Below are 13,088 nucleotides of genomic sequence, written 5' to 3'. Positions count from 1 at the left end.
GGCAAGAGGTGATGATGATAATTGAAGTTTCAAGATACACCATTCCTAGGGATGCAAGGGGATGGTGGAATTAGTCCCTGCAATGTAATCACCCAAGTAGCGGGGAGTACATATGGATACTTGCATGGTACTGACTACTATGATAGTACTTAACTTGCATTACCCTGGTGAATATTAAATCAACCCTAGTTTATTTGGGAATTCCAACCTAGGCTCATTTAAACTTCCATAACATTTGAGTCTGTTAGGTTTTAAAGCTTAGGGATTCCATCTGGCACTTCTTAAGTAACTTACTTCTTAAGTAACAGGCTGTCAGTAAACAGCTGCTGCCCTGCCAAGAATACCCAGAGCCTGTCTCTGATGTCTGGCTCTGAGCCATTTCTGAGGCTAAGTCCCAGGGCAGGAGGAGCCCATGCTTGTTGGTTTCTTCACTCTCGCCACCCCCACACACTACCACTCAAGGTGACTGTATGAACCTACTATAACCCATGGACCGTGAACAAAATCACCTTCCCCACAGACCTCACTTACATAGAGTATGCTGGTGCTAATAGTAAATTACCACAATTTTCAGATAAAAGCCCAAAGTTTTAGTATACTGATTTTTCAAACAAACCATATGAACTTTATTCCTGAGCACTATTAGGCACCAGTAAGGCACTCCCTCACCCCCAAATATACCACACTTGGTCACTGTAGCAGGCGTGGAGTAGTGTCTCTCACATTCTCTTTGGGATAAAGAGCTAGAAAATGTACCAAGGTAGATTTTCCCATCAAATTAAAGGACAAATACATAAATATTCATTTTTCCTTGAGATTTTTTTAATCTGTGAGAATTAATGTATCCATTTGCCACACCCCATTCCTTCAATGATTTCCCTCAATCATATAAAATCAAAGACTAAACACTCTACATGAAAGTGCTTTTTAAGCTGCAAATCTTAGGTAAACATTATTTCTAAACCTCTATGTTTTTAAAACGTTCCTGAAATCACACAGCCTTGGAATATCCAATTTGCCTTACTCCTTTATTAAGCAATAGCTGGATGTGATCCTCAAATCCTATAAAGAAGACTTTCAACCCCCCCCCCCCACCCCAGAACAGTAAAATCTACATGGATAGCTATAAATATGCATGGAGCAGGTTATCACAGGAATTTAACTGAAGGCCTTGGCCACACCTGTTCTCAGCACAGATCCCTCCATGAAAGTTCTATCCCATCACAAAGGCACTAAACATTTTGAAAGTGAAATAGGACAGCTACTTCATGGGATCAGAAAATAAGGAAAATAATCCCACCCCACTGTGAATCCATTCAACTCCAGTGAACTGTGGTTTGTTTTATTTTCTTCTATTTGTGAAAACAATGAACTTTTAATATTTGTTATCTCTGGTGAGGGATTGAATACAGTTTCATTTTAATTCTGTACCATTTAAATTTCTGATCATGTATGTGAATAACTGATTGTTATTGAAGAGTTTATCCATAAAGCTCTGACTTGAAGAACTTTAAAGATAAACCTTAATATGTGGTTTTAAACAGGTGAAGAAAAAGATATCTCACAGAGGGTAAGTGCCTTGTCAAATCTACCCCAGTTCACTGGCCCCATGTGTATTTACCCAGAGTAAGTTTGTGCCAGGTACTCTGTCAGGAGACAGGAACACGGTGGTGCAATTGCTAGACATGTTCCTGTCACTGCGGAACTTTCAGCCTCATCAGACAGGACATTAATAGAATAATCACTGCAATAATTACTTGTGATAAGTGCTATAAAGGAAAATCACAGGCTCCCATAAAAACATAGACTTGGCAACCAGAATTAGTTCAGAAGATGGTCAGGGCGGGTGATGCTAAGGAAGTGACATCATCATTAAAATATAAGGGGCATCACCCAGGCAAAGGTGGGAATTGTTGGGGTGGTGGTGGCTAGAGGGGCCCTATGAGCTGTGTGTGCCAGGGTTGGGACCTAGGCCACCTGACCTCTAAGCCAGTGACTTTCTGCTGCAGGACTACCACAGCACAGTCCTGTTAACATCTAGAGACAGCCAATTTTAAAGCACAACCATCAAGGGCATAGTCAGTTAAGTGTTCAATTCTTGGTTTCAGCTCAGGTCATGATCTCACAGTTCGTGGGTTCCAGCCCCACACTAGGCTCAGTGCAGAGCCTGCTTGGGATTTTCTCTCTCTCTCTCTCTCTCTCTCCCCCTCCCTCTCTCTTTCAAAATAAATAAATAAGCTTAAAAAAAAGCACAATCATCAGCACTTATACATACCAAAATATCACTGTAGGATCAGTGCTGTCAGTCAGAGTAAAGTATAGCGACTACAATACTCTCCATCCCAAATGACCGACACAAATCTCTTTACATCCAGAGCATTAGTGGTCATTTATAAACTTAAAGAATAAATAAGAGTAACAAAGAACAGAGAAAAACTATCTTTTTTTTTTTTTTTAATTTTTTTTTTCAACGTTTATTTATTTTTGGGACAGAGAGAGACAGAGCATGAACGGGGGAGGGGCAGAGAGAGAGGGAGACACAGAATCGGAAACAGGCTCCAGGCTCTGAGCCATCAGCCCAGAGCCTGACGCGGGGCTCGAACCCACGGACCGCGAGATCGTGACCTGGCTGAAGTCGGACGCTTAACCGACTGCGCCACCCAGGCGCCCCGAAAAACTATCTTTTTATAATCATTCTCCATCTACCCATTCAACAATTGCTATTTGAAAAGGAATGAGCTAGGGGCTGAGTACATACAATGAGGAAGACACCATCTCAGCCTTCAGAGTCTAGAGTCCAGAAAGACAGACAGCAGGTTTTTGTTACAACTGAAGTGCTCTAACGGAGGCAGGAAAAGAACCCTATGTGGTAAAACAAATGTTTGAGTTCTACATCAGCTTCAGACCCGCCTCAAATAATCTTGCTGTATCATCAAGTTGCATTAAAACAAACCAACGCTGGTTAAGAGTAAATGCAACCTGGAAAAAAAAATTAATTCTGTACTTAATCAATATGGCAGGTGTTTTCTAGCATTATTCAACAAAATCTCTTCAAATCGGTTACTTGCTACAGTAACAAATTTGGAAGTTTACTGCAGTAAACAATTACAGATAGGAAGGGAAGATGGTATGCTTTTAAGACCCTTGGAAAATAGAAACTTTCCTTTTCCACATATATTTTGCAAAGGTCTCCCAGAGTCCAGATTTTTAGCTCTCTTACCCACTCTGGACAGATTAATCTTCCTACATGGCATTCTCACCTCTAAGTTTCCATCCGAAGTAAATCAGTGGTGACTCCTGTTGCCCACTACCTCACACTGAAATCCATTCTCTTGCCTTCAAAGACCACCATGCTCCAATCCCTCCCCATCTCCCAAAGCAGAAAAGCAGCTTCAGGCAGCCAGCCTATCCCTTCCTTCCTCAGTGCACACCTCACTCAATGCTCCCTTTATGTTTTATTCACACAAATGCTACTGGTTGGCATGCTTCTCTTCCCAAAATATCCAAACCCTACATGCCCTTCCTTTCAGGTGCATCTCACTAGCTCTCAGCCCCAGCATTATAACCTCCAGCATTACAACCACCACGAGCAGTCCTGATGGGCATCTTCCTTGTCTACTTCCAGAACTTTATATAATCAGGTAACCACATAACTGCCTCAGGAATGGTCTCCTCCACTAGATGGGGTCTCTTTGTAAGAGCTGTCTGTTGGGTGCACGCACCTGCTGACCCCACTCTTAATCATGGCAGGTTTCTGGCCATACCTTTTCCTGGATTCTGCAGGGTTTCTGGTAAGTACCAACCTCAACCATCGTGTGGCGCCTGAGTGACTGCCAAGCATTGTGAGCTCACCCAGACCCTGCTGAATGGCTGGTACTGGGCAAGTTAAGGGCTCCCTTAGGAGGGTGAGGTCCTAGAGGATTTGCTCATCCGTTCTGCTGCCATTAAATCTGGCTGATGAAAAATATTACTTCCTCAGCTCCTTAGTTCTCTATTACAAAACAGAGTCCCCTCCCTTGCTTGGGGGTGCCTGAAGACTTATAGTTCTTGGCAGGTGCTGCTAGCTGGCCTCCCCAGTTCCCCTCAGGTCATCTGGCCTCACCTTACTCTCTCCCCAGCCCCAGCTGGCAGACAGCAGGACAGCATATGAGTCAACAGGTGCTCCTGAACTTGACCCATCTTCCTGTCCCCACCCCTCCCTGGCAAGAATCCCCCTTCCCACATCTACCTGCCTCTGCTGTGGAGTTACTAGAACACATGCCACACATATGCACACGCCTCTTCTACCTGCTGACACACCTGCAGATCCAGTCTGAATCCCTGACCATCCTCTCCTTCATGGCTGCTCTGCCAGAGCAATTCCACAGTCTCTCATCCCCACTATAATGTTTCCTTCTGGAAGCCTCTTCCACTTGCTCCACTCTTCTCTTTGTTTTCATCTTCAGTCACAAGCCCTCTGCCTTCGCTCTTACATTGTTGCTCCCTTGGAATGCTGATTTCTCCCTTGACTTTACCATTTATTATGTGAACAATTCTCTATACCTTTTCAGCAACCCTACTTTATCACCCAACTATCTTATTTTACCTTAAAATGAGGACACTGAGACAGATGAAGGCTCAGCTCCCTGTTCCAGCACTTACTAATCCACATTAACCTCCTGTAATCCCCATTCCCACAGCCTTAGAAATGGTAGTAATGGGGCGCCTGGGTGGCGCAGTCGGTTAAGCGTCCGACTTCAGCCAGGTCACGATCTCACGGTCCATGAGTTCGAGCCCCGCGTCAGGCTCTGGGCTGATGGCTCAGAGCCTGGAGCCTGTTTCCGATTCTGTGTCTCCCTCTCTCTCTGCCCCTCCCCCGTTCATGCTCTGTCTCTCTCTGTCCCAAAAATAAACGTTGAAAAAAAAAAAAAAAAAGAAATGGTAGTAGTACCACCTGCCTGTGGAGTTGCTGTAAGTGCCAAATGATGTAATACAGGGAACTCATTTGGCCCTGAATCACCTGGGTTCAGGCCCAGTGCTGGTTCCAGTCCTTGTCATTTCTATTTCCACCCACACTCCCAGTCTAATCATGTACCTCCCACACCTGGATTACATCATGGCCCTTCTAATAGCTCCATACCCTGTTCTCCCACCCTCTGTTCTACCCCATTCTCTAGGTCCCAATTCTTTGTCTATGGCTCCCTAGTTTACCTGGAAGAAAAAAAAAAAAGTGTACCATGTTCTCATTGTGATGAAATCATAAGCTCTCAATGGTTTGCCACTGTGTCCTAGATAAAGTCTAATGTCTTCTGCCTAAACTTTAGACTCTCCATTCGGCCTAACCTACTTATTCCACTATTTCTCTCATCATGACTCCATCCACATCTCCCCTCCAGCAAGAATGGTGTCTTTCCTGTCTCACAGGCACCTCAGCAGGCAGCATAATTCAGTGACTAAGAGTGTAAGAGGGGGCTCTGGGCTCAAAAATGTCCGGTGGAATTTCAGCTGGCATTGAATTCATGTGCAACCTCAAACAAGTTACTGTGCCTCAGTGTCCTCATCTGTGAAATGGCAACGGTACCAATATTCACTCCATTCAGGTTAGTAATAAGTGAGTTAATGTACATGAACTAGTTATAACATTGCTTTGGCCAAGTGGTAAGCAATGGGCAAACGCTAGTTAGTATTATCACCATCATCACCATCATGCTCCTTTCCTCCTCCGGGAAGAGCAAGATGAGATTCCCAGATGCCTAGGAAGACTTTTCCCTGCTCAGGCCCCTATCCTTGAAGATTTAGCTCAAGGTACAACACCTGAATCAGCTTTAGCTCATACTATCTCCTCAACCCCTATATCCGTTTGTACTTCTCACTTGGACACTCAGTTACATGCTGTGTTAGAGGGTTACTGAGCTCGTTTCTAAGTGTATGTCACGTCTTATCAATGAAGCTATAAATTGATCATTTCTGCTCCCCAGTGTCTACCATAGTGCTAAGTATATGGTATCAGACAAGATATAAAAAATAACTGTTGATTCCAATCTTTGTTTCCATCTTCTAATTAGCCATTAAAGTTTCATTCTAACACACACAGTTTTAATACCTCTTGTTTTTAAGCTTGAATCAAGAACATAATAAATTAGAAAAATTAAGTTTCAGTCCGTTGGCTTCTCAGTGGCCATGACTCCACAAACAAGCACATTAAACCTGCTAAGCATCTAGCTTCCCACAACTGGAACACCATGCACCCTACAGAGTAATTGTGAGGGTCAAGTTAGATACCAAATATTAGGGCAATTTGGGTAAAACACAAAACAAATATTAAGCACTTTCTAAGTTAAATAAGTAACCGATTTTTAACTTTTAATACTAGTTCTGTTAGATGCACAAGAGAAAACCAAATCATTTGTTACCGAACCACAATAAGATTATAACACATTTCAAATAATGAAAGAAAAAAATCATGGATTTCTTATAAACAAGTTCTTTCCTCACAAAACTTATAAGACAGACCTGAACTTGAACTCCACAAGGTCAGGGGCCATGCCTGTCTCAGTTGCTGCACATCCCCAGAGCCTGGCAACAATAGTTGCCTAACAAGTATTTGTTAAATTATGAATTTGTGCATGAACAGACACAAGAGTATTATCTGATGGCTCAAATGCAATATTACATAAGTTTTTACTCAATCATCAGAAATTTTATTCAAAGCACAAGTCAGAAAACTGGTTAGAGAAAACAAAATTTAAATATCTAGTCATTTCTAGCACCAATGTCTTCAACCAGGAGTTGTAAGACTTTAAAAAGCACATAAACGCACAAAACCCTGAGCCGCTTCCTGTAAAACACCTGGAACAAACAAAAGGCAGCTGAAGAGGAGCTTTCTAAGGAAAGCACTGATATTCTTCAGAAGTCTCATTTATGGACCCAGGTTTACATTTTTCTTTCTGTAATGGCACATTATTCATTTCAGGAAATGAATATTCAGAGGTTTAAATTAGTCTATTGTTTGCCATGCTGTCACATCATGACACACATTCTTGCAAAGTCTTTAATTATTTAGCATAATAATGGTGCTTTTAAGGAGGACTTCAAAACAGTCACCTAACAATAGTGTTTAATCAGGACACAAAACATGAATCCAATGAAACACAAACAATGGATTATCTATGAATGAAGTAGAGACTTCCCTTTGGGCGAGAACAGGCAGATCTCCTTATGACACTAACTTATACCCCAGCATTTATGCAATACAAGATAAGATACATTGTGATAGGATCTTAAGTACAACATGATGTAACAAGAGATCAGAAGAGGGAGACTATTTCTGAGATGTGCGTTTGGAAGACGGTTAGGAAAGGCTTCACAGAAGAGATTGAAACTATTATTTATTGTAGTGTGATCAACCAGCCAGGTGGGGACCACAGAATCTTCCATGTGTTAGGAAATGTGCCAGGAACTGTGACAGGTGCTTGTGTATCTGATTTCAGTATATTTTCATAAAATCCTAGGAAGTAACCATTATTATCCCCATTTTATAAATGAGAAAACTAAGGCTCAGAGAAGTTAGGTAACTTACCTAAGATTACACAGTTAAGTGGCAGGGCTTGGGTTTGAGGCCAAATATAATAGTAATGCCAATCAACTTTGCAATAATAAGTGGACTCTTTCTTCAAAAATTAAAATACTGTATTTGAATTTTCAACAACAACAACAACAACAACAAAATGGAGATGGGGGCTGAGCCAGCACAGTCATTCCAAGTGAGCAAAACAGCTTGAGCAAGACTCAGAGGTGGGAAGAGCTGTTCAGTCCAGAGTGTAATAGGCTAGATGAAGTAGAGTACTGAGAAATGAGGCAATGTGAACACTATCTGGGGAAAATGAAATGATTCCATCTCAACTGAGTACACAGCACATTCACGAAATATATTAAAATGGACACACAGATTTAAGATAAAAATAGAAGCTTGAGCACTTCTTGCTCTGGGAAGTGAAGAGCCTCATGAAGTTTTGGCCTCTGATGCAACATGTGGGTAGATCTCAAAATAAACAGCCAAACGTTGCCTGGCAGCCAGGACAATAGCCACAGCTGATCTGTGAGCTAAATCCACACCAGAGTTTACAGAAGTTTTGGCCACACCCTGGAAGCATCTGATTATAAGCATTGACACTGGATCACCCCAAACACTCAAAAATAATCCACAAAAGGTATGAAGTTGAACTCCTGGTCCAAAGCAACTTTCACTGTTTTTGCAAACTCCAACTTTCCCTTGTTTTCTGTTTTCTTTTTTTCTGGAGTGATAATTATTTTGTGGGCAAAGGAAATGGGCATGCCACACACACAGCCTAGTTTAGTCATCAAAGAGTAGAAAAGGCAGCATTTTTTCCTGAATTTGGGTTCAGACTGACTGCCCTTGACAAGCCGTGTGACCCTGAGCCTTAGCCTCCCTGGAACACAGTTTCCTCATCAGTAAAATGTCAGGCTTGAATGTTCTATAGTTCAGCAACTCTGACATTCTAGCTACAATGATGTGAAACTTATTGAGTAATATACCCAATGACAGATGTGCAAATGGGAAATACTGGTGGTTAGCCCCTGGAGTCCCATAGACCTGGGGTCTAATTCCAGCTGTGTAAATTCAAGCAAGCTGCTCAACTTTTAATTTGTTTAAATGGGTACAAAAACAGTGAGGATTAAATGATGGCATGTTTATAAAGTGCTTGGCTCAGTGCCTGGCACATAGTAAGGAATTCAAATCAGTGATTTTTAAAAATTTTATGAACACCAGCAGCCTCAAAAGTTTCTCTTTCTTCACTCTCACAATGGTAGAGCAGTTCTGTGGTGACCACTGCTTGGAGAAGTTACACACAAATGTTATTTGCCTTAGGATAAAAAGAGTAATATTATTTTACATTATTGTATTTTCTTTGGATTCAAATGTATAGCCTGTTTAGATCTAAGTTCCAATCAGTCAAGGAAGAGGAATCTTGGTAGCAGGAACACAGATTTGTACAAATCCTAAAAGATTATGAGCTCATTAATGCATATATGGTTAGTGAGGATATGATTTGTACAAAAAACAATTCTGAGCTCTGCTGAACAGCTGTCTCAGGGCCTTTTAGCCTGGCTTCCATCGGGCTTTCAAATTCATTCCTTAGGCATGGACCTAATGGAGAGTGAGAGAACTTGAGAACTTTTGTGAGTCCCTGTGTTACAAAACCAAGTATAAAACTCAGTATCTACCAGGATGATAGACTCTAACAGAAAACGAGAGAAAGTTTGTGAAGAAATACTGAGACCAAACCACTCATGGGGGAACTGAAATACAGGCCTGTCACATGACCATCCAACTTCCCAGTGAAGCATGTTCTTAATTAGAAGGCTTAAATAACAGGAGCATCTGAGAGGCTCAGTCAGTTAAGTGTGCACTTTGGCTCAGGTCATGATCTCATGGTTCTTGAGTTCAAACCCTGCTTCTGGCTCTCTGCTGTCAGTGAAGAGTCCGCCCCGATCGTCTGTCCACCTCTCTCTGCCATTCCCCACTCAGGTGCACTCACGCTCGCGCTCTCAAAAATAAATAAACATTTATTAAAAGGCTTAAATAGTAGGGATTATAACAAGGTTCCCTTGTCCAAGCTGATTTTCAAATAATCAAAATGAAAATGTGAAATGAAATCAAATGTCATTCTGGAAACCATACAAGCAAAACAATTTCACAAACGTCTGACAGCAACTTTAAACTTTTCAAATATTAAAGAGGTAGTGTTGTTTAGTGGTTAGGATAATGGCTCTGCAGCCAGACACCTGAGTATGAATTCTAGCTCTGCTACCAGTTGTGTGAAATGAGCAAATTCCTTAATTGCTCTCCACCTCAGTTTCCTTGTCTGTAAAATGGGAAAAATAACAACTGCATTTCACTGCATTCCATCCCACTTTCCCCTAAGGAAGAAAAAAAAAATCAATGGACAGAAGCCATGAATAAACACTTTTCCCAAGAAGACATCCCGATGGCTTAACAGACACATGAAAAAATGCTCAACATCACTCATCATCAGGGAAATACAAATCAAAACAACAATGAGACACCACCTCACACCTGTCAGAGTGGCTAAAATGAACAACCCAGGAAACAAGAGATGTTGGCAAGGATGTGGAGAAAGGGGAACCCTCTTGTATTGTTGGTGGGAATGCAAACTGGTGCAGCCGCGCTGGAAAACAGTGTGGAGGTTCCTCAAAAAGTTAAAAATAGAACTACCCTATGAGCCAGCAATTGCACTACTAGAAATTTATCCAAAGTATACAAAAATGCTGATTCAAAGAGGGCACATGTACCCCAATGTTTACAGCAGCACTTTCAACAGTAGCCAAATTATGGAAAGAGCCCAAATGTCCATCAACTGATGAATGGATAAAGAAGATGTGGTGTATATATATACAATGGGATATTACTCAGAAGTGAAAAAGAATGAAATCTTGCTATCTGCAACAACATGGATGGAACTAGAGAGTATTATGCTAAGCAAAGTAAGTCAGAGGAAGACAAATATCATATGATTTCACTCATATGTGGAATTTGAGAAACTCAACAGATTAACATAGGGGAAGGGATAGAAAAATAAGATAAAAACAGAGAGGGGGCAAACCATTAGAGACTTTTAAATTTAGACAACAAACTAAGGGTTGCTGGAGAGGGGTGGGGCGTTAGGTTAAGTGGGTGATGGGAGTTAAGCAAGGCACTTTTCCGGATGAGCACTGGATGTCATATGTAAAAGATGAATCACTGGGTTCTACTCCTGGAGACAAGACTACACTGTACATTAACTAACTTGAATTAAAAAAAAAAGTTCATAAAAAAATCAACGAAATAGAAGAATAGATTTTAAAGTAAGCTTCATTTGAAACTGATGTAAAAATATGAACACTGCAGCTTATCTAAGTAAAAAGTTCTATATTTCTTACATAAGGGACTTCTCAGTTATGTACTACTTAATTCTGTAATTTAATTTTCACCATTTTCAAAGATGGCTAATTTATCTCTTCTCTACTGCCCATTAGAAAGTCTCAAGAAACTCTGTCAACAGAACCATTATTTGCTAATTCCAGTCAGTGTACAATACTCTTTCACACAAACAGGAAACCTCATCCATCAGAGAATTTCAACTGTATTAAGATATGGAGCATAACAATAAAGAACACAATATTGATTTCTAGTGCTTCTTTGTATTTAGATACACATTCCTCTCTGTTATTTAAACTGTTTTTTAGTAATCTCTGCAATCAGTGTGGGGCCTCAACTCATAACCCTGAAATCAAGAGTCATGTGGTCTTCCGACTGAGCCAGCCAGGTGCCCCACAAAATATGCAACTCTTAATTAAGAGGATTAAATGAAACCCTATGTAAATCACTTAGCAAAGTAGTTGTTCAATAAATTAATCAATGGTTGGTTCCTTTCTCTTCCCCTTTATTTTTAAATATCTAGATCCTAGAAAGCTTCCCCAAACTACATACATGCTACTGGACCTAACCCCTCCCCCAGAGCATTCTAGAATTATTTTCAGATTATCAGCACTAGCTTGAATGTTCTTTGTTAAGCTTTTATTTCCTATTGACTGTCTCTCCATTTTGAATGGCAAACAAACTTTCAGTTCACCGGCTCATAGAAAACTGTAGAGAATGTAGTTATACATACACAGAGAAGATGTGCTTTACCACCAGTTCAACTGGAAATCACCTGGGGTATTATGCAAATATTTTAGTTGCAAATAAGTACATCACTGTTCATCACGTTCAATGTTTGGAAATATTTGAAGGGGTGTAAGAATATGATTGTCAGAAGGACTAGAGAAGGAAACAATTTTAATTTCTAAGACTTGGAATCCTGTCTCACCACAAGAACATTATTTGAGAATAATTCAGCACCAATCACTGCAATAATTAAAAGATTCTTGAGAGAAAGGGAAGGCTCAAACTGAATGGCCAAAAGAAGGTAATCTTTCCTTTTTGACCTATGAATATTGAGCACGAGGGTACATCGTTTCTTAGTGATATAGACACTTTTTGGCTAAAATCCCAAACAATGATTAATTACTCGATTGTTTAAAACTCAAGGTTATGGTAAACTAGACTATGGAAAATAATTTAGTTTTATAATACTGCCAGGGAAAAAAGGATCAGTAATCCAAACCACTGAAACTTTATGCAAAATATACCAGAAGTCATAATTATTTAAACATTTTGTACCAGAAATGTGCATGTTTGTTGACAATCAATGTTATGTAAAACCACTGGGTAATATAACTGGCCAAGCTTTAACACCTTAGGTCACTGGTTCTTGGCCCAGGATAGGTCGCTCAAAGACAGTATGGACAGAGGGAGTCAATGAACACCCAGAAACTTATGAAAGGTAAAGGGCAGGAAGAAGAGGAAGTAGAGATTGTACACTGAAAAGCTGTGATTCAGGTGATTCTGAACCTTCTTGACATTGAAAATCACTGCTTTAGATAGCTTAAAACAAGATGGCTTGATAGTGGGTTAAGGAAATAACCACTGTTTTCTACCATCTATTATCTATTGGCACTTTCTTCCTGGTGACAAACTTAGTCTCTTCATACTTTCATTAGGTTAAAAGGAAGGAATCAGACTACATAAGATACTAGGATAGTTTTACAGAATTGTTTTGCAAAAGTACTTTCCAGCCAGTTTTTAAAGGAAGATTTTTGGTGCTGATATTGCCAGCTCAGGTTAATGAAGAGCCTAGATGTTCCCTAAAAAGACAGCCTTGCCATACCTCAAGAATATTTGTCCTCTCCAATCTATGGTTTTAAAACCCAGGGACACTCGATACTTGTGATTACACCTCTAACACCTTTCTTATGCTATAAGGCAAGAGTATGCGATAGACATCACTAATCCCAATACTGCTGTCATTTTAAAGGCAAATATTTTTGACCTATAGAGAAACTCCTAATGAAATACACATTCAGTATACAGCTCAGCTGTTAAGTATGTGCGTGTGCACACACACACACATATATGTACACATGTAGATAATACAAGGATGCAATTTTCAAATGACTAATTGAATTTTCAGAAAATAATATTTGTC

General features: G+C 40.4%; 1 protein-coding gene across 42 annotated transcripts in view; it reads right to left on the bottom strand.

The window, feature by feature from the left end:
- Positions 1-13,088, bottom strand: part of CAST (calpastatin) — a 109,582-nt gene that overhangs the window by 51,250 nt on the left and 45,244 nt on the right. The gene's annotated exons all lie outside the window — the stretch shown is intronic.

The sequence above is a fragment of the Leopardus geoffroyi genome, chromosome A1 (genome assembly GCF_018350155.1).
Source record: "Leopardus geoffroyi isolate Oge1 chromosome A1, O.geoffroyi_Oge1_pat1.0, whole genome shotgun sequence".
Lineage (NCBI taxonomy): Eukaryota > Metazoa > Chordata > Mammalia > Carnivora > Felidae > Leopardus > Leopardus geoffroyi.
The sequence above is the reverse complement of the archived record's forward strand: the minus strand, read 5'-3'. Positions and strand labels throughout refer to the sequence as shown.